General features: G+C 42.5%; 1 protein-coding gene across 1 annotated transcript in view; it reads left to right on the forward strand.

The window, feature by feature from the left end:
- LOC148420437 (A-type potassium channel modulatory protein KCNIP2-like) overlaps nt 1-22,194 on the forward strand; it is a 151,061-nt gene that overhangs the window by 109,019 nt on the left and 19,848 nt on the right. The window lies entirely within an intron of this gene.

The following is a 22,194-nucleotide window of genomic DNA, read 5'->3' on the forward strand; positions in this document are numbered from 1 at the left end:
TTCGGTGGCACCTTGTCATTCGGATACTCTTGTGAAGCAAAAATTAGGAGCCTGACTTGTTCTAAAGAAAGTAAAGGTGGAAAAGTTACGGTTAAAAGAGGACAGCCGTCTTGTGGGCGTCATCAGGCAGGTGTTGTGTTTCAAGGCCGAAGAGGGCCCGGTGCGTCAGCGCAGCGTTGTGCGATGAGACACGGCGCACTACCAAGATGTTGACTCTGGATGGCTTGGAGGTTATTGCTGTACTGGTGGTCATGGGTCTCTTCATCAAGGTTCTGGAGCAGTTTGGGATGTTTGAGCCTGTCGGCGGAGAAGGTAACACCTATTCTAACCTTTATTATAATACATGCAGTTTTTGAGGTTGGTGTGCACAGGAACTCTGTTTTGCAGTGTCCCCCTGTCATGTGTTGAGCTGCCTTTCTGGTCTGGGGGTTTGGATTACCAACGCAATCGCAGGGCGTGCGCCATCCTTTCCCTCGGTCCGCACCTATCCCCCCCCCTGTAACGTGAGCCTCGTGCAAGGCCTCCCTCCGGCACCGGGGTGCATGCTCTTACCCTTTAATCGATAACACTATGAACAGAGTGGGCCTGAGTGCTGTTTGAAGTTGCTCTTGTCAGCCCGTATGCTTTCAGTAAGGCCAACACCGGTGAAACACCAGCTCAAGTGAACTGACAAAAATGGAACAGGAATTGGGAAATTTTGTTATTAGGCCTACAGAAAAAGAAAACGCAAGAAAATATGGAGCGGGTCCCCTACAGTGGGTCAGATGTAATACCTATTATACCTACTCTAATACTAATAAGTTAAAGTAAGACCCCTCCACAATTAAACCTCCATTGTGAAAAAAAATCTATGAATTGAAGTGCTTCCCTCTTTCTGACTTCTTCATACAATGAAAAAAGACCCTGTTGCATAATACGAAACTTTTTTTTTTTTTTTTGCATTTGCGTTGCACTGAAATTCACTACTACGAAAACAAGCCTGCAGCTAAAGTGTAATTTGGTTTAGACTTGATGCGGCGGCACGCATTTTGCACCACTTTATACTCTGAGCGGCTTTCCCCCCAGTCGTACAATATTCTCCCATACTTTAGGTGGCGGTAAATGGATACAAACAACACTACTCCACGGAGAGTAGAGGTAGAGAATCGTAATCTCATTTCTCCCCAACGTGGTGCTTGCCAGGAGTTGTTTACGGTATTTAGATCACAATATTCCTTTTCATAAAGGTGTTTTACGGCAAACTGAACTTCCATAAGCAATAGTTCGTCCGCTCAAATAACATCATTTGACGCGTGGATTTTGCGGAAGCGTCAAGCTTAAACCAAGCTTAGCACCCGAAGACAGGATAAAATTAATAAAGATGAAAGATGGATGAAGCAAAGTGAAAGACATTTTGCAAAAAATTGTTGTAAGTATGAAAATAAATGCTTATTATAGATTTGTCCATTTCTGTCCTTTTTTTTCATTGTTGGACAGTTTTGTTTTTAACTTCAGTCAGATTGTAAATTTAAAAACCTGTTGTTGTTTTTTTTGCTTACATCCGAGACATAGGTTTACAATAGTGAAAAGTCCCCTGTTGTGAAAAAATTCTGTCTGTAAATATGATTTCATTGTAGAGCTCAACTATCAATTGCAGGGCACTCAAAGATGAACAACCATTCACACACCCGATCATGCCTAAGGACAATTTAATATGTCCAACCTGCCATGCATGTTTTTGGATTGTGGGAGGAAGCCGGATTGCCTGGGCTCGGGGAGAACATGCAAACTCCACACACAAAGGCCGAAGCCGGCTGGATTAGAACTCAGGTCCCTTTAACAGTGAGGCAGACTGAGGACAATTGTCAAGGTGTGCCAACTGTCCTTGTTTGCTTTTCCTTAACAACACAGTCACTTTCATACCACCGTTACACAAAAGGCATCTTTTTCTGCATATTTTGACTATTCATAATGAAAAAAGGGCCTCATATTCACCAAATCCCCCATAATTACTCAAAATAATGAGTTTTCTCATGAATGGAGGAAATGACTTCATTAGAGTTTACACACAAGCACTGAAATCACACACCACATTGAATATGCTGTCCTCTTTTGAAAAGTCATTTTAATGATAGTCCTTTGCCAATAGTTGTGTGGCGTATTTATTACAAGTCTGCATTAGCTGCCACAATTAGAAGATATTTATTTTCGGATGACATTTTCAACACTGGGTAGTATTGCGGAAGATTGGTTTGCATGCCCGCCTCGCATGCAGACTGGCTGGCAACCAGTTCGGAATATACCCCACCTACTGCCCAGAAACAGCAGAGATTGGCTCCAGTACATCTTCGAACCTAATGAGGGTAAGCGGTTGAAAAACTAGATGAATGGATGGATTAATATATTTTCATCACAATAGTGTGTCCACTATTTGCCTGTCCATATCTTTATCTCTTTCCTGGCGTGTTTACTTGACTGCATTCATCACAGACACTGACAGTTATCCTTTCATATGCAATCGATTTGAACATGTTGGTTTAATAAAAGAAACTCATGTGAGCGAGTTAGTTCAAACCATTCTGTACAACCAAAAGCAAACAAGTCTTACATTTTCCTACTACAATGGTAAATTGAAATGTAACCTTATAATTTGGTTGCATTGTTAAAAATGCTGTCTGTAAAATTTGGTTGTGACTAGGTCATGTATAGTTTGTTTTGCCTCAAATGCTCCAAAATGCAATTATTCCACAACTTTGAATAATCAATCACTTATTCACGCTTTCAGTGCCATGAACGATCATTTTCGTCAAGTGAAATAGGTTGTGTGCCAGTGACAAGAATTCTTATCAAGGTTTTTTTTTTTTTTTTTTAAGGAATGGATACACTCATGGCCAGCACTTCTCCTAATTATATGCCAATCAAGCACTGTTCTAATACACAAACGGTTATTTTGCCATCAAAAACACATTTTCACAGATTTGTTCATTTTTTATCGAAGAGAAGGACTGTTCAAATGTTTCAGATGCTACCAAAAAAAGTTATTGTGTAAAAGCGTATATGTGCAAGGATTTCTCTCATTTTGTTCAAAATAGCCTGGTGGCATCAAATGACCTATTTTCATACAATGATTACTAAAGAACGGAATAATACAGAATTTTACTGTCTTTGTCTTTGTAAAAAATGCATTCCAATTTTTCTTTTGGTAACACCAATGTCCACATAGTCATACAATACAATACAATGCAATGCAATACAACAAAGTACAAAAGTCGGCCTTGAAAGATGCATCAAAATGCTAGAAATTGGCCGGCACTCTACAGGGTTGGCTTTTCAGATAATGCTTGGCACTGAAAGAGTTAATATATTCTTTCCTGAGCACCCGTAATTTGCATCTCACCATTTAACCAGTAATTCACGCTTTGGAATCAAACTTGCAAAAACTCCCAGTTAAGTCCTTACTGCCAAGTCAGCGGCTGTTGCCCCTTGGCTACAAGTTGGAAGCAAAAGATAGATTGTGCCCCAAGTCACTCTGTGTAGGCTCTGGCTTCACAAACTGGGTAAGCAGTATAGAAAATGCATGACTTGTCAGTTGATAGCAAAACAGACAGGGTTTATGGTGCATCTTCTGGAAAGATTTCAAAAACATTCTCCATTTGTGCTGTTTTTTTTCCTTTCTCTTTTTTTCCCCATTTTTATATACCACTGTCGAATTTCAATAACTAATTTGCTGAGTTGCATTTTGTTCTTGGGCCAACTCACTGTGTAATTTGTCAAACTTTTGTGCAATAGAAGGTCAATGTGTTACAGTATTTCTATGAATAAATTAGATTATCAGAAAAAAACATCCATTTGGAAGTCCAAGATGGGATTGCCGTGAGAGACGTTAATGCTTGATCTGATTTTAACATATCAAAAAGTACACTGAAGGAAGCAAAATAGATTGCATTTATAAAATAAAGGTAAGAATTGTATAAAAAAAAAAAAAATAGAATAAAAAGTACAATACTGCTGTTTCAAGTTATATTGACCCGGATGGTAAATTATTAGAAGTTTGGAGACCTCTAAATTCAATCGATATATGGTGGGATAATTATGAGAGTAAATTTCCCGTTAAAATGTCACCATTTTATATTGTCCCAGCAGGCCTCCAAACCAACAACCATGTACATGTATGTAATGGTAATTTACTCTAAACTTTTAAGTCCTTCAAAATTCTGTGGGAAAATTAGAACTCCAAAAAAGATGTCTCTGCCCAGCAGCTGTCCCGAGCAAACCCCAACGATTTATGTGTGTGCCTGAAAGAGCCAAGGATGTCTCAATGGTACACAACCAGACTCAGCAAATTTTCCATCTTAAGAGGTTATTTTCACCATTGTGCATGTGTGCGAGAGAGAAGGAGAGAGAGAGCGAATGGGACAGGAAGAGAGATAAGTGCAGGTGAATTGCTTGGCAGGAGAAATATCCAAACACTCATGCATCCATTGGCTTAGATTGTAATTGCCCTTCAAAAGCAAACCTATACAAAAGTGTACGTGTGTGCGTGAGTGTGTGTGTGTGTGCGTGCGTGTACTACTCTGTTGTTCTAGTTGAGGCCGACATACTACATTAGATGCACAGAACCCCCATCCAGGAATTGACTGTTTTGCAGGTCCCTCAATTTTGGACTCCAAGTCTGTGTTTTATGACAAACGTTTTTAATCATTCATATGTGAATGAGGTTGTCCTGTGTGTCCTTATCGAGTACATTACTGGCTTACAGACCAAAAAGTCCAAGAATTCTAAGACCCTCAGTGTGGCCCACAAATTTGCATTCACATCCAGCAACAAGCAACGTAGCTCACTCGAATCAGACTGCTGACGTATGTCAGCAGAAGAAAAAAAAACGGCTCGACCCCTTCTGGCAAGCAAACAGCATTGACGAAAAAGCTGAATGACAAACGAGCAGGAAGAATAAAAGAAGAGCCCCTTAACCCCGTGTTGTCATTTGTTAGGACACCGCACGAGGATTAAGCCAAATCAGCTTTTTCTTTGATTTATATTCAGCATGGCTATGTACTAATAAGTTGATCATCTCTATTAGAGTCCAATGGAAAAGCTACAAATTGCTGACGGAATGTCCACCTTTAACGAGCACTTCCATGCTTTTGGCGGATGCGTTTGACGCAAAGACTCGTAAAAACAAATGAACTAAGAAGACCGTCTGTACTGACCCCGATCGACCGACGTAAACCTGCTTCAGTAGATGCTCAGTCCATTTGTGTGTGTGTGTGTGTTTTTTTTAAGACGTTATGGCATAAAGCACACACTGAAAATGCAAAAGTTGTATAAGTGTCTTGTTGCTTTGCCAAAGGGAATGCCCATCTTAGTGTCCTTCTGGTAAAGGAAGCAAATTGGAGTTGGATGTCCTCGTCCCAACCTGTACCTCATCAACCATCCACCTATTATTTTTTACTCTCCTTCCATTGTTTACAAACTGACCACAGTAGTGAAACAAACTTCTGAGTTGCATAATGGAAATGAGCACGCCTACCCAAAACAACACATCTGTAGTTAAAGCAACCGCAGCATTGGATAGTACAACACAACCTCTTTGACAGTTCCACTTAGGTATGCAAAAACCATACTGTCTGGGTGGTACTAAGAAGAACCTAGTATAACCCTCCAGACCCAAAACATTTCTGTGCATAAAAATGGGGAGGACTGAAACTCCAGGGTACATCAAGAAGTTTTTAAATCGCCTCCTGTGCTCTGAGTTGCACTATTTAGTACAATAGTTACTCTACTTTTAATCTTTTTGCCATTTGTTTTATCCACGTTGCTCCTCAATTTGTTTTTGTTTGAATGTGTGACATATAGTTGGACTAATTAATAAATTCTAACCATTTTGTAGCAGGGCGTTATAATAATAGCAAAAATCTTGCTTTGCATAAAATTTGAGATAGTTGCTGAAAGCACTTTCTTACATGCAAAACAGGCAGTCTAAACTACCGATCTACTGGGGTTAGGGGAGCTTTTATAGATTGAGTGTGAGTGTTCAAACTGTCCGCTTAGCTGTGCACAAAGCTGACCTTCATGCAAAATTCAGGAGGGATTCACTGCATTGTCCTCAGAAATTACAACCTAAGAAGTCGATATCTTGCCCAATTTTTTTCGATGCCTGTTCTAACTAAAAACAGATACCATTCTTTTCTTTTTTTTGTTAAGATTCTTGATTGAAATGTAATCACTTAATTGTCCAAAATACATAACTAAGTTTGGGTAAGCCGTAATTCTTGAAGCAAAGTAAGAGTAACGGATAAGTGGCAGCAGTCACCGACCGGAAAGAGCAATCTGCTGCCTAAACAAGCTGCAGTGAAATGTCAGGGCATCCTCAAATTCCACGGTGAACCTGCCCATCACTAGCTTTCATCCCTGTTTCGGATTACAGTGTTCCCTCCATTTTCGCGGTTAATGGGGACCGACCCCCCCCCCCCCCCCCCCCCACCACCACCACCACCCGGGAATTTTCATGCCAGTGCGTACAGTATATAGGCACCATAATTCTTAAAGGTGTAAAATGTTTATACTTTACATATTTGAAGCAAAGACTACTGCAGTACACATGTTTATGTAAAGCATATTCATTTTTATACAGTAACTGTACTGTTATCTATCCCTTCCCATTTCCATCCCTTGGCTGTAGTCGGGGAACACAAGGACCGAGGAGTCCCTGTAGCATGTACATTTACAGTTGCAGGGAAGCTTCACTGCACATATCTGCAATTTTATAATGAACAAAAAAAAACGAGATGCCCTGAGGGTGCGAAATATGTGCGCACAGTAGTGACAGAGCACTGATGATAGGCATTATAGTTTCAAACACAATGAATTATACATGCCGAGCCACGCCAAGAACCGAGAACATCTGTGACCAATGCATGCTCCCCCAAAAAGGTTCAATTTTGCCTATAAATGCACCTGTAGACCTTTCACTACTTGTGGACAAACACGACACACACAGTGTCATCTAGAATTGTTTTCTTTCTGTTGGGCCGACAAAGTATTTTTGGAGGCTGTGTTTATAAAGTAACTTTGGAAAGAACACCTGGCACATCTCAAGACTTGCCTTCAACTCAAACAAATTAGTTTTTGAAAATGGCATTTAATGTTCCTGACTAAACGCATTTGACCAGGCAATTAATAAATACTTTTTGTAGCCGAGCATAATAGAGCACTTTTCTCCCGGCTACACAGTTACATTGAGCCATCCACAATTAATTAACGTGCAGTGTGTAATTGATTTTTTTTTCTCTTCTTAACTATGGAACAAATCAGATGCAGTTTGAGAATACTAATAATACGGCATACTACGGAAAAACACTTAAAAAGAAAATGGAAAATAGGCAGTGGTTTGCACATCTGCCTCACAGTTTTGGGAGTTCAAATCCGCCTGGCTCCGGCTTTCCTGTGTTGAGATTGCATGTTCTCTCCGAGCCCACGTGCGTTGTCTATGGGCACTCCAGCTTCCTCCCACACTCCAAAAACATACATGGCAGCTGAATTGGACATACTAAATTGTCCTTAGATGTGATTGGGTGTGTTGTTGCTTATTCATCTCTGTGTGCCCTACAATTGGCTGACAACCAGTTCAGGGTGGGATAGGCACCCCTTCAAGCCTGCAAGCCTTGTGAGGATAAGCGCCTATAGAAAATGGATGGATGGCTGGAATATGGATAAACGAGTGTGTGTGTGTATGTGTCTGTGAGGAACATTTTCGCCCCACCCCCTCAAGCACACCCACCTTCCTTTATTTTAGCTGTATTTACAAAGGGAACATTAAAATAATCACTTTTTGCTTAATTTGCGTTCATTCATGTCAACAACCCATTTTAAATGTATTTTTTGAAGTGTAGGCCTTCATTTGATTAGTAAACAAACACAACCTTCAAAGCAAAACGTTCACATATTAAATTAAACGAATAAAAATTCCCAACGATCAGACTTTTAATCACTACTTCAAAAATCCAAAACATGTCTCACCTGAGGGAAGCTACTGTATATTCAGCTTTTTTCAAGGACCAGAACAACTAGGAACCAAAAGCTTGGGTTTATATTTAAACAAAAACTGCGCCCGCCCGTTGTTTTTTTTAAGTTTTTAAATCCTTTATTTATGTCATATTACACATATTACCAGTTTGGGCTATAACATGAAAAGCACCACTTAAATGACCTAGATTTACTTTACTCGAGGGTATAAAAGAAAAAAGTAGATATTTCTTTACTTCCAAACTCTAATCACCACAAGGTTTTGCCCTCTGATTGTCTACTCTCCTCATTTTCTTTACACTGATGTTCGATTCTCGGCTTCCTCAGTGCAGTACTGACGAGCGTTGCTGCGGGATTTATTCCCATAAAACATTCATGTGCCGGCAGTGGTTATTTGTCACTGTGTTTTACAGCAGCAACAATGGAAGGCTAAAGGTTGCTGTCATTAGGCCATCGATTTCACTGTCGTCGTAATCGTCGCCTGTGGCTGGACCTTACTGAATGTTTTTGTTTACTCCCTTCTAGTTGGTTAATAGATTTGCTGCAAATTGTATTACATTGAATCAAACCTTCACAATGGCTGTGCCACTTGTTTAAACATCTTACTTTTGCAAAAACAGAGATTGGATTTCCTGGCTTGGCAGCTTGCTTGTTTTCTTTTCCTGCCCTTAGTATAGACAGGGTGGAAATGTTTAAGTCATTTTATCTCCTTGAGTCAGGGAGGGAAAAAAATAAATAAATAAATAAATATATATATATATATATATATATATATATATATATATATATATATATATATATATATATATATATATATATATATATATATATATATATATATATATATATGTTTGTTTTTGTTTTTTTAGTTTAGCAGTTGGATATGCAGTGGTTAACTTTTCAACACTTGTACTGGAAGAATGAATGATCAAAGTATGATAACTTAAATACAGTACTCTTTTGTTTGTCCTACCATTACGAAAATGTGAATCTTTTCATTTGAGTGTGTCACGCTTGAAAAACATTAATGGCTTGTGAGCTTACATTAGCCTGCCACCGTTGCTTTGCTCTCCTGACTTGAATATAAATGAAGGTTGATCACATGGAGAGAAAAGAAAAGCTTTTGGGCGACCAGGATACTGATGCGCATTAAATGGCTTACATCACACTGCCATCTCCAGGTGTGTGACTACATTGCTTCCATATGGGACAGGGGGTGGGGGGCTAAGCTCATGTTGCGTGATGATAAATTTCAGTTATAGGCACTTTTGAAAACAGAACACAAAAGAAAATGAAAGTAGACTACAAAATCATAAAAAAATAAATAAAAGCAGGGCAAAGTGGAAAACCAAATTTTCTTTTTAAGCTTGCATTTGAACAAACTTGTGCTTTTCGGACAAATTTGCACAGAAAACTCATTAAATAGCCTAAATATTATTGTGTATGAAACCTGCATACAGTCAAATGTTTTTTTTCTAAATATAAAAATGCTAATTTGATTCATTGAGTAGGCTGCTTTATTTTTTATTTTTTTTAATTAGAGAATCCATCCATCCATTTTCTGTAGTTGCTTATCCTCACTGTGCTTGCTGGTTTGCTGGAGCCTATCCCAGCTGTATACAGGTGGAGGGTGGGGGGACAGCCTAAACTGGATGCCAGCCAATTGTAGACCATTTAATTTTAATAACCATTTCCACACCCAATCACGACCGAGGAAAATTTAGAACGCCCAATACATGTTTTTGGCACGTGGGAGGAAGCCAGGGCGCCTGGAGAAAGTCCACGCGGGCATGGGGAGAACATACAAGAGTCAAATAGACCGGAGCAAGCTGCAATTGAACTCAGGACTCTGAACTGTGAGTCTGACATGCTAACCACTCTTCCACATGCCGCCCTTATTACAGAATCTTTCATTAAATTTTAATGTATTGTTTTATCATTAAACTTTAAACACAGATAGCCTGCTACCTCAAAATCTGAAGGTCCTCGTATCCACATACAGAACAATTGTTGATGAAAACACTCTGATCAGATCTGTGTATTGGGCAAACATCTAATAATAGTGTAATGTCCATGTATTGTTGCGGATGGATGGGGAGGAGTTACCGTTGCTGGGGAGGTCACGTGAGGTAGGAGGGACAAGGGACGAAGACGGAAGGAAGAACTCGCGGGTTGACGAGTTAGTTAGAGTCGGCGTGAGTTGTGGCCAACAGCAGCTCGTTCTAGGCATTCGTTATGACATTGTTCTGTTGAAATAAAGTGTTAGAGCCACGCAGACGACTGAGTGCATCCTTACTCGCTTCCGGGGCATTACATTGGTGTCAGAAGTGGGATATTTCGCCACCCGTATCGTTGCGTGTAAGGATGTTCGGTGGCGTCGGCTCTCGGCGGGGAGTAAAGAAGGAGGCGGAGGAGTGTGCGATTGACATGCCGGAGGCAAGTTGCTTCGGACGCGGATGTCATGGAGCGGGCTGCGCGAGCAAAGACGTCTGTGAGTCCGCCAAAAGCTGTGACGTGATGGCGGCTTCCCGGCACGATGTAAACAGTAATGGCGGCGCCCAGGGACTCGCGTTGGCCGCTATGAAGACGCTCAAGTTTTCCGGGAAGGAGAGTTGGGAGGCTTATAAAGCTCAGTTTGAGTTGGCAGCGGTGGCGGCTTCCTGGTCGGAGAGGGCGAAAGCCGTGCACTTGGCGCTGTCACTAACAGAGGACGCTACGTCCTGTCTGCTGCTGCTGTCGCCGGAGGAGAGACTCGATTACGAGGCGCTGGTGGGGGCGCTGCAGAGGCGTTTTGGAGAGTTCAACCTGAAAGACTCCCTGCGCTGTGAGTTTAAGCAGCGTGATCGGCAGCCGGGTGAGCCACTTCGCTGCCTCGCCCAAGAGATTGAGGGCCTGGGTCGGCGTGCATATGCAGGAATGGCAAAAGAGGTCCAAAATGAGCTGATACGCGACCAGTTTATTCAGGCCCTCAGACCAAATGATCTGCGCGTACACGTGCAGCTTGCACACCCATCAGACCTCGTAGAGGCGCTTGCCCTCGCCAGAGAGTGGGAGATTGCGGCCAAGGGGACACCACAGGCTTCAACCTTCCCCGTTGCGACAGCGTCAGTGTCGGGGGAGGAAGAGCGAAGGCCTGCTTGGGTCGAGGAGCTGGTGTGTGCTATTCGGACTCGCTCAGATCATCGCGAGGAAAAGAGTGAGCGACGAGCACGTCCTTTTGTCTGCTGGGCGTGCGGAATGCCAGGGCATCTGCGTCGGCGCTGCCCAAAGATGTTGGACCAGCAGGGAAAGGGGGAAGGGTCCGTGTAGCCCGGGGAACACGGATCCCTCCAGCTATTTTCCGGGGGATGCAGCCTGCAGGCAGCGGAGCTGTGCGCGGGGACATGCACATCCCGAGTGGGCCACCTGTAATGGTGGGCTGGACTGATGTGGGGGATCCCAGTCATGTCTTGATCCGGATCGGGGACATTTCCTGCACAGCCCTGGTGGACACTGGGTCTTCTGCTACAATTGTGAGACCTGACGTCGTTCCAGCAGGGACCGTCTTGAGATCAACGGTCACAAAACTGAAGACAGTGACTGGGGAAACAGCCCAGATGAGGGGCAGGGGGACATTTGTATTTGCCTTGGGGAATTTATCAACTACTCACTCCGCATGGGTGGCCGATGTAAGTGACCCCTGCATACTAGGGAGAGACTTTTTGAAGGCTGCTAGCTGTGTGTTGGACATGGGGGCTGGGGTACTCATCCTTCCGAGTGGTCAGCAGGTGAAGCTGATCACAGCCTTCCAGGAAGGCGATGAGTGGGTCGCCACAAACACGGCTGACCCACAGCAGTCAACAGAAGAGCGGGTAGAGTCCGCTCGCCCTGAAGAGGCTGGTTCCCAGTTTGGACAACCACGCTCGACCCCACGACAGTCAACGGTAGAGCAAGTAGAGTTCGCTTGCCCAGCAATAAATGGCTCACCACGAGTGGGAGCGGTGCCGAACCCCAGCTGGCTAGGTGGAGACCGGATGGAGGCAATTCGGTCCATCTGGGAGAGGAATTGCGGCGGCCTGGATGGTGGACAGCAAGAACAGCTGTGGCAATTGCTGTTGGACTTTGAGGGCATATTTGCTCTCAGTGAGAATGAAGTGGGTCTCACTCACCTGGTGGAGCACCACATTGACACGGGAGATGCACGGCCCGTCAAGGTACGTCCCAGACGGCTGCCCCTGGTCCAGCAGGAAGCCGCAGACCAGGAGGTCAGGGCCATGCTCGAGGCGGGAGTCATCGAGCCTTCCGACAGTCCGTGGGCATCCGCCGTGGTCATGGTGCCCAGGAAGAAAAGTTCCAGACCACGGTTTTGTGTGGACTACAGGCCTTTGAATAAGGTGACTAGAAAGGACTGTTACCCTCTTCCTCGGATTGATGAAACGCTGGACTTGGTGACCGGATCTGCTTGGTTCTCATCACTCGACCTGCGCAGTGGATACTGGCAGGTCCCCCTCACTGCTGAGTCAAGACCTAAAACGGCTTTTTGTACCGCCAGAGGACACTGGCAGTTCAGAGTCATGAGTTTTGGGCTGTGCAATGCCCCCGGGACTTTTGAGCGGCTGATGGACACTGTACTGGCTGACATTCCAAGGCAAGAGTGCCTGGTGTATTTGGATGATGTCCTTGTCCATGGAAGATCCTTCCAGGCTGTGCTGGAGTCATTGAGACTGGTTCTAGGGAGGATAGCGGCTGCTGGATTGAAGCTGCACCCCGAGAAGTGCCACTTCATGCGTCGGGAGGTGGAGTTCTTGGGTCATCGAGTGAATTGGGCTGGCATCAGCACACTGGAGGAGAAGATCAGAGCCATTAAGGATTGGCCTGTACCACGAGATCAGAAGCAGTTGAAGAGCTTCCTGGGGCTGGCCTCCTACTACAGGCGGTTTGTGAAGGGGTTTTCTTGCATTGGGGCACCTCTGTTCCATCTCCTCCAGAACAATCAAACCTTCACTTGGACGCCGGCTTGCCAGGAGGCATTCTCCCGCCTCAAGAAGTCTCTCATGAATGCTCCTGTCCTCGCCCCGCCTGACCCGGCTTTGCCTTTTGTGCTGGACACGGACGCTAGCAACACTGGTATGGGGGCAGTGTTGTCGCAGGCGGGCCCGGAGGGTGAGCGAGTGGTGGCCTACTTCAGCCGCATCTTCAATAAAAGCGAAAGGCGCTACTGTGTGACAAGGCGTGAGCTGCTAGCAGTTGTTCTGGCTGCTCGGCATTTCAAATACTATCTGTGTGGAGTGCCCTTCACCATAAGGACGGACCACGCAGCCCTGCAGTGGTTGATGTCATTCAAGGAGCCAGAGGGCCAAGTGGCGCGCTGGCTGGAGGAACTACAGGCATTCCATTTCACAGTGGTGCATCGGGCCGGGGCTCAGCATGCTAATGCTGATGCCCTTTCGCGGCGACCATGTGCTGCTGATGGCTGTAGCTACTGTGACCGCCGGGATGCTAGAGAGTTGGAGCTGCGGGGAGAGGACACTGCTGATGGGCCTTCTTGCTGCACCTTGGAGGCCACGAACATCACCGACTGGGCAGCCAAGCAAGAAGAAGACCGCGATCTCAACCCAGTGCGACAGTGGCTCCTGGACGGCAAGAGGCCACCCTGGGAAGCCGTGTTGGGCCTCTCTGTGGGCACCAAGGGATTATGGAGCAAGTTTGCTGTATTGCGCTTGCAAGATGGCGTGTTGCAGCGGGCGTGGATAGAGCCGGCTACGGGGGAGGAGAGATGGCAGGTAGTGGTCCCCAGAACACTGAGAGCGGCAATGCTAGAAGCTTGCCATGGCGGCGCTGGCTCAGGGCATTTTGGCAGCACAAAGACTCTTCGAAGGCTGCGACAAGGGTTCTACTGGGGCCAGCATCGACGGGATGTGGAGGACTTTTGCAGGCGGTGTGACGAATGTGCGGCGTACAAAGGACCCCAAGACCAGTCCCATGCCCCGTTACAGCAACAGGGGGTGGGAGCGCCCATGGAAAGGGTGGCTGTGGACATCATTGGTCCTTTCCCTGTGACGGACAGAGGGAACCGGTATGTGCTCTGTGCAATGGACTATTTTACAAAGTGGCCGGAGGCATACGCACTGCCGGACCAAGAAGCAGAGACAGTGGCTGATGCTCTGTTGGATGGCATGTTCAGCCGGTTTGGAGCCGCAGATATTCTCCACAGCGATCAGGGCAGGAATTTCGAGTCTAAAGTTTTTGCAGCTTTGTGTGAGCGCTTGGGCATACAAAAGACCCGCACTACCCCTTTGCATCCGCAAAGCGATGGTCTGGTGGAACGTTTTAATCGCACCTTACAGCAACAGCTAGCCATTCTGACTGCCGATCACCAGCGGGACTGGGACCAGCACCTCCCGCTGGTACTGATGGCTTATCGGTCGGCTGTGCAGAGTTCCACATGTTGCACTCCTGCCCTGTTGATGCTGGGTCGGGAAATCCGGACACCGGCGGAGTTGGCGTTTGGGAAACCACCAGACAGCGCAGCAGACCGGCCGGGGCTGGAGTATGCCAGGAAGCTCCAGGATCGACTAGAGACAGCACATGCGTTCGCCAGAGACCAGCTGGAGAAGGCTGGTGTGCGTCAAAAGAGGAACTATGATGTGCGGAGCAAGGGGCGGGATTTCCAGCCGGGTGACCTAGTTTGGGTGTATACGCCTAAACGGAAAAAGGGACGCTGTCCCAAGTTGGACTATCACTGGGATGGGCCATGTAGGGTGCTTGAGCGGGTGGGGGAGGTGGTTTATCGAGTCGCGGTTCCCCCTAGAGGTAGAAGGGTTGCTCTACACCGGGACAGGTTAGCTCCTTATCAGGGCAGCGGAGTCCCTGTGTTCGAGACGCAGTCGGCGGTGAGTGACAGCGTGAATCATGGGGTGGACTCGTGGCCCCAGCATCCTACCAGCGCTCCTGTTCAGCTACTCGCGGATGGACTCAGGCCTGGCCTCAGCCGGCCTCAGAGACAGAGGCGTCAACCCCGGCGATTAGACGATTTTTTTGTTCACCCCTCGGGGCGAGGGGTTCCATAACGGGGAGGGCAGTGTAATGTCCATGTATTGTTGCGGATGGATGGGGAGGAGTTACCGTTGCTGGGGAGGTCACGTGAGGTAGGAGGGACAAGGGGCGAAGACGGAAGGAAGACCTCGCGGGTTGACGAGTTAGTTAGAGTCGGCGTGAGTTGTGGCCAACAGCAGCTCGTTCTAGGCATTCGTTATGACATTGTTCTGTTGAAATAAAGTGTTAGAGCCACGCAGACGACTGAGTGCATCCTTACTCGCTTCCGGGGCATTACAATACTAATAAATGACTAAAATTTTGTCCCCGAGTTTCATTTTTCTGTTCCGTCTAGCCCATACAACAGTTTGAAGAATTCTTGGAGAAAATAAAAAGCTTATGTATTTTAAATGCAAGAGAAACAAGCACAATATTTTGTAGCTTAGTGAACCATTCTGCTGCGTCACATATTTTGCCATGAGATCTCAGCAGGTGGTGCTGCAGGAAATTAACTAAACTTTTCTTAATTGTTCTGATAAATATTTGTTATAGATTATAAATATTGTGTCTTTGTTCAAACCAGTGACATATTGTTGCATGCAGAACAATTACTGCATACTGCCCAGGCCTACTTACCTTATGTGAGCCTTTTGCTATATATATATATATATATATATATATATATATATATATATATATATATATATAGCTCAATTAATGTTTCACAAAAAATAAAATAAAAAAAGATCGTGAGGTTTGTTGGCCAAATGATTTTCACATGGCATTACTGTTTTAAAAATATCCTCAAAAGCTAATGATCTCTGCAAATGGTGCTTACCTAATTGGAATCACCAGCCAATTTTGAGCATCATTTGTCAATGACCTCCTCACTGTCTCCTTTGCGTGCTCACACATGCACGCACACACTTTCTCACTGTCGGACATTTTAATCAGTTTTGAGGGGAATAATTGCTCAGGTAGACGTCTAAATATGGAGGTGTTTCAATTACATGCTGTGTCTAGCTTCAGGCCAAATTATGCCTCAAAGAGACTAATCAAGTGCGACGTATTAACCCAATATTGTATCATTGTGCACACGTGCGTGTATGTGTGTGTGTGTGTGTGTGTGTGTGTGTGCACATACATACAAACGTATGCGCGTATTTGAGATGACAGCAGATCACAAAGTCTCTTGGGGTGCCTTGCAGATGTGCTGTACCACATCTTAAAACAGGTCAAGCTAAACTAGGATCCTGCAGTAAGAACTTCACAAAGTCCTTTGAGGTCCAAGTAAAGTTAATTTTTATGGAACAACTCTGGAGGAATTTTTGAATGAGTGTCCTTAGCTTTCCTTGCCATCCTTTGCTTTCCATCATTTCTTTGTCTGTTTGTTTGTTTTTGTTTGTTTTAATCTGAATGGCTAAATGGTTGTTAGCGTTACTTTGGGGTACATTGACCTACGACCAGGGTTATGGATGGTAGTCCTGCTTTCTGTGGAATTATGGACAGAAATTCTAGACGCAGCCAAAACGTCCAGGAGGAGGACCAGTTAGGTGGTCTCAGCTTTGCATCTGTGCCTTTCGTGGATTATGGGGTGGTTCCTCAGACCGGGATTTTCAACTCACTTGAGCGTTTTGTAGCAGACTGTGAAGCAACTGGAATGAAGATCAGCACCTCCAAATATGAGACCATAGCCCTCAATCGTAAAAGGGTTGAGTGCCCTCTCTGGGTTGGGGATGAGTTCCTGCCCCAAGCGGAGGGATTCAAGGATAGACCGGGAGATTGACAGATGGGTCGGTGCAGCGTCTGTTGTGAATCGGACTCTGTGTCGGTTTGTTGTGCTCTCTATTAGCTCTCTATTTACCGGTGGATATACATTTCTACCCTCACCTATACTCAGCTTGTAAGCTCCTCTTCTTCCTTGCTTGAACAAGTGAAGGTGTCAAGTAGCGACAAAAGACGATGGGTTTTTACAACCTTTTGTAAAAAGGAGCTGTGGGTTGTGATCCACCGAGCGAGATTGCTGCTACAAGTGTCCAAAATGAATTTCCCTGCTGGGTGTCCTGGCTTGGTCATCCAGGAGGCTGTTTCAGAGCCGAGCCAACGATCCTCCACATTGAGAGGACCCATTTGAAATGGCTGAGGCATCAGGTTACGATGTCTCCTGGACACCTCCCTCATTAGGTGTTCCAATCATGACCCACCTGGAGGAGGCCCTGGAGATACCCCAGGACATACTTGAGGGACTATGTCTCGCAACTGGCCTGGGAATACCTGGGGATCACCCCAGAGGACCTGGAAGAAGTGGCTGGGGGGAGGGAATTCTGAGTTTCTGTTAAAGACCAAACCCTGCATAAGGGGTCGATAATGGATGGATGAAAATTAAAAAAAAAAAAAAAAAACACACACATACACACAAAAAACAAGCACCTAAAAAAAACAAATACATAAATCAAAAATAACATAACATCAAATAACATTCAAGCATTCTTAATTTGCATCAACACTAAAAAGGATTTAACCTAGTAGTGTATGTGTTATAATAGTGCTGTTGCATCTTTTTATATATTATTTAATATAACTTATTTTAAATAGACTGATAGTTAAAAGTTAAACAGTATGACAACAACTAATCATGCAATTCACTTAACTGTGATGAGTCAAAAGCCGCAACACATGAATTAGGAACAATAGTAGTAATACATGTTGTTAACATCAATGGTCAATCCTGTCCGAAGGTGAATGACTGGATGCTTTATTTTGTCACACAGGATTAGGCAAAACATGGTGTCTTTTAGTATTCCAGTTTGAGTTGCTCTGTGACACATCAGAATGGCAAACTCTCAAGCTGTATTTTTATTCTTTGCAAGTATTGTTTTTCCAAGTTTAATTTCTGAGTCTTGTTTTTCGAGTCTAGTTTTCCTGATCTAATTTCTCATGCTTTGTTCGGTTATGTTAATTTTTTTGTGTAAGACTCTTCCACTTCCGTATCCTACTCCTTCTGGGAGCAAATTCTGCTCCTCACATGGCCACACCACTAAAATAAGACGTGCAAACATACCGTCATCTTGTGTCGTGTCTGTTATGAGTTGTTGAATTGAGTTGAATTTAAATTCAACATCGTACAACTTTGGCCAAATGAACTTCAAACCGCTTCATGAATTAGAGTAAGCACTACTAAGAAATAAGAAAAGGGTTAAATATCAGTAACGTACTATGGTCCTGGAATGACAGATATTTCAAGCCGAAGCAAACTCATTGGGAAAAAAAAACAGAGTGACGCTGAGTAGAAATGTGTTTATTTGTGATATATTGATCTTTCATTCTGGTCTCAATGCATGACAAATACTCTCTGGTGTTCCGTGTGAGACAGTGGCAGACACACAAGAATCTTGAAAGTGTCTATCCTCCTTCATCACTGATTGAACCCTCCAACTGCAAAAGGTGCATGGCCTGAATATGTCATTGTTTTCCGGAAAGCTATGCAACGTGTTTAATTAAATATGGTCGTAGGTGTAGGCAAAATATGTGTGGAATAATGCCATTTCATCAATCAACGTGACATTACATGCAGTCAAGTGCCTGTCTAATCATGTTGCACATTATAAATCTTAATTGGCCTTCAATTTTTTACAACAACAGTAACTGACAGTTGTGGGCGACTATGCATGGCCCTGTTATACGACTACTCATCACAAAATCATACCCCTATCATTTGGGGAAGCAAAGCGGTCTGCTTACAACTGAAGATTTGCAGGTTGATAAGTCTCACAGGGTTGCTTTTTTAGTGAGAGGCAAAGCAGCTTCAGGTCTCATTTCAACTCAGACACAAATAAATCCTGCTAGCGGCAAATCAAATCCTCCGTTAGACTTTTTTTTTTTCTTCCCTTGTGTCCTCTTTACCAAAACCCCTCTACTGAATTTTGTCCTGCCTGCTTTCAGACATTGTGATTGGGACAAATGACATGCTCTCCGAGACAAACTGAAGCTTTTAATGCAAACAAATAGCTCTTTTTTTCTATTTACTTTTGAGGCAGGAACTTCCTGCTCTGCGGCCTGCCATAATCATTTATGTTAGTGATATGACGTTCGCGAACAAACAGAGTCTTTTGACTTTGAGTGATGGGGGACTCGACTTGTTGTGTTTTACCTCTGGAATGAGTGGAGAGAGAAGCAAGGTGGAGTGAAAGAGCATGAGAAGACGTCTAGACGTGAGTGATTATACAGATTTGATGGTTGTGATATGTGCAGCATAGTAAACACATGTAATGCTAGCCAATGTGCGTGCTTATATTTACTTATGTTCTAAAGAGAATAAGAAGTTATTGAATATATTATATATATATATATATATATATATATATATATATATATATATATATATATATATATATATATATATATATATATATATATACATACATATATATATATATATATATATATATATATATATATATATATATATATATATATATATATATATATAAACATGTCTTCATTAGACATATGGATAATTCTAAAAAAAAAAATCATATGTGTATATATATATATATATATATATATATATATATATATATATATATACACATATGATTTTTTTTTTTAGAATTATCCATATGTCTAATGAAGACATGTTTGGCACAATTCCCAACATGCCTAAATGTCCTTTCATGTATTTTAAAGCAATGATTTTCAACCTTTTAACCTTTTAACCCCAGCAGTTTCATGTGTGCATTCACCAAACACTTCTTTAGTTAAAAACAAAAACGAATGTTTTTTAAATTCAAGATATTTGTATATAAATTCAAGGTATTTGTTTCTTATGGTGCACTAAATGCAGCACATGAACTCATAACAGCGAATCTCCACCAAATCGCTGAGACGGACCCACCTAACCCTTAGCATTTGATTACTTTGCTCAAACCAAGGTTAGGAATCACTGTTTTATTAGAAAGAGAATATTAGATACCCCATCACTTAAACGGTTAGACAATGAAGAGAATTGCAATGTATCACTAATTCCAGCGTTCATCTCAAGGGTAAAACATTGATGTTTAAAGAGTCAAAAGTCCCATCACTAGTTTATGTATGTGTTTTTTTTTTTATTTTTTATTAATAAATCTCACAACTTCACTTTGCCAAATCTTACATATCATTTCTTTGCATGGATTTAACCTGTTTTCCACCCCTTATCCTGTTCAAACTCACAAGGAATCTGGCCTCACTCATTAAAAGAGAGGCAAACACTACCTGGACTGATTTCTTGAGACAGTTTAATAAACTGAAATTTACACCAATGGCACAATTGGCAATTTAGAGTCTTCAGTTACCCTTTTGTATGTCTCTTTTGACAATGGGGGAAGCCAAGATGCCCTGTAAACCCACACATCCTATCCATAATAGAAAAACCTGAGTTGACAGGTATGCGTTAGTAATCTTAAAAAAAAAGTTGTGAGATTAACATGTGAGTCCATCCATCAAATTTTGACAAGTTAGCATCCAAGGATACTCTGGTTTTGGTGGGTGTTGCGGTCCGGATGCCTTCATCAAAATGTGAACTTTATAACCATTTTGGTCAGAAAAGGTTAGCAGCTGAAGGCATATCAGGGAATTAGTGTTTGTTGGTTACCTCTGCTTCAGAGTTTAAAATGTTTGAGTTTGAATCTCAGAGCAACTTAAATACTTAAACTTAAACAAAACTTAAATAAAATGTAACCATAGCATCATGTAAGCGAGCAATGATTCAATGAAGATTAAAAGGGATGCATACTGTTTACTTCCAATAAAATTACACAACTTGTCTTAAACTTGAGCCAAAGTAAAAGTTACAAAAGGTTACAATTGATTCTTTATTGTCATGACACATAAGTAACTGACCTGACAAGGCATTGAGGTAAATAGATGGAAATCGAGGAAAGAAAGACAGAACACATTATGGGGTCTTTGTTTCATTTCTGCAAACCCATCAGAGATGGAAGAAGCCCAGAGGAATAGTACATTTGAATTGACAGAATATATCGTTGAAGAAATTTGCAAAATGAGGACTGCAAAATTGATTGTGTGTGACTCAAACACAACCAAAATCTCAAACTTTGTTACCCCCCCTCAAAAAAAAACCCCCACAAAGGTCAGGTAAGCTAATACACAATTTTATATAATAATAATAATAATAATAATATAATAATACACAATACCAAGAAGGGTTTTCTACCATTAAACTATGTGATTGTGAACAATTGAGTAGGGCGAAGTAATTAATGCAGAACCCCATGTATGGGGAAAAAAAAAAATTCACATTGGGAGGTATTTTTGCACAAGCAGGTTTCGTTGTACAGGAGTTTTACTGTACACAGCTATTGGTACTTGTACTGCTTAAAATGGATAGGTTTAAAAAATGAATACATAAATAAAACACACCTCTACTTAGAGATGATTTTGGTTACATTAACCAATAGATCAGAATTTGACCAATCTTCTTGGTTATGTGATTTTTAATCAAACACCTTAAGTGCTCTTAAGGCAGTGCTTCTCAAATTGTATGGTTTTGTTTTTTTCAGGTGACATATAATTGCGAATAATTAAGAATTTTCATCTTTTTGTTTTTTTACGCTGTAAAAAAATAATTAACAGTTATTAAAAGTTGATTTATATTGCTCTTTTTCTTTTGTTGGGGAGAAAAAGGACACAGGTTTAGGTATATTTATGCAATTTAATAGATCATTTATTTACAGTGCTCGCGTTATGGGGATGGGCGTGAGTAGTTTTTTTTCTTTCATTTGGAGGTTTAGCAAAATATATATGAGAAGCACTGCTTTTTATGGCACGAGCATAGAAACAGAGCATTCAGAGATGAACTCCTTGGCTATAAAGAAGAAAAGCCTCCTAGGATATTAACTAAAATTAACTAAAATAAACTAAAAGTTAGTCAATTAACTAAAGTTTGTCAAATGACCATTCTAAGGTGATAAGTATATAGTAAGTTGAAGTAATTACACAAGCTTGTAATTACAGTAAACGTCTGTATGAAAAACACTCACCAAAATATCAAAAATAATCTAATTGGAGAGTTTGGTGTTCACTAACTCCTGTTCTGCTATTGTTATTTCCAAATGATATATTGTAAACCGTTGTAAACTGAAATGAAACTAAACTCACCTAAAATACTCAAAACTG

Source organism: Hippichthys cyanospilos, chromosome 8 (genome assembly GCF_059441005.1).
Source record: "Hippichthys cyanospilos isolate Australia breed blue-spotted pipefish chromosome 8, RoL_Hcya_1.0, whole genome shotgun sequence".
In the NCBI taxonomy this organism is placed as follows: Eukaryota; Metazoa; Chordata; class Actinopteri; order Syngnathiformes; family Syngnathidae; genus Hippichthys; species Hippichthys cyanospilos.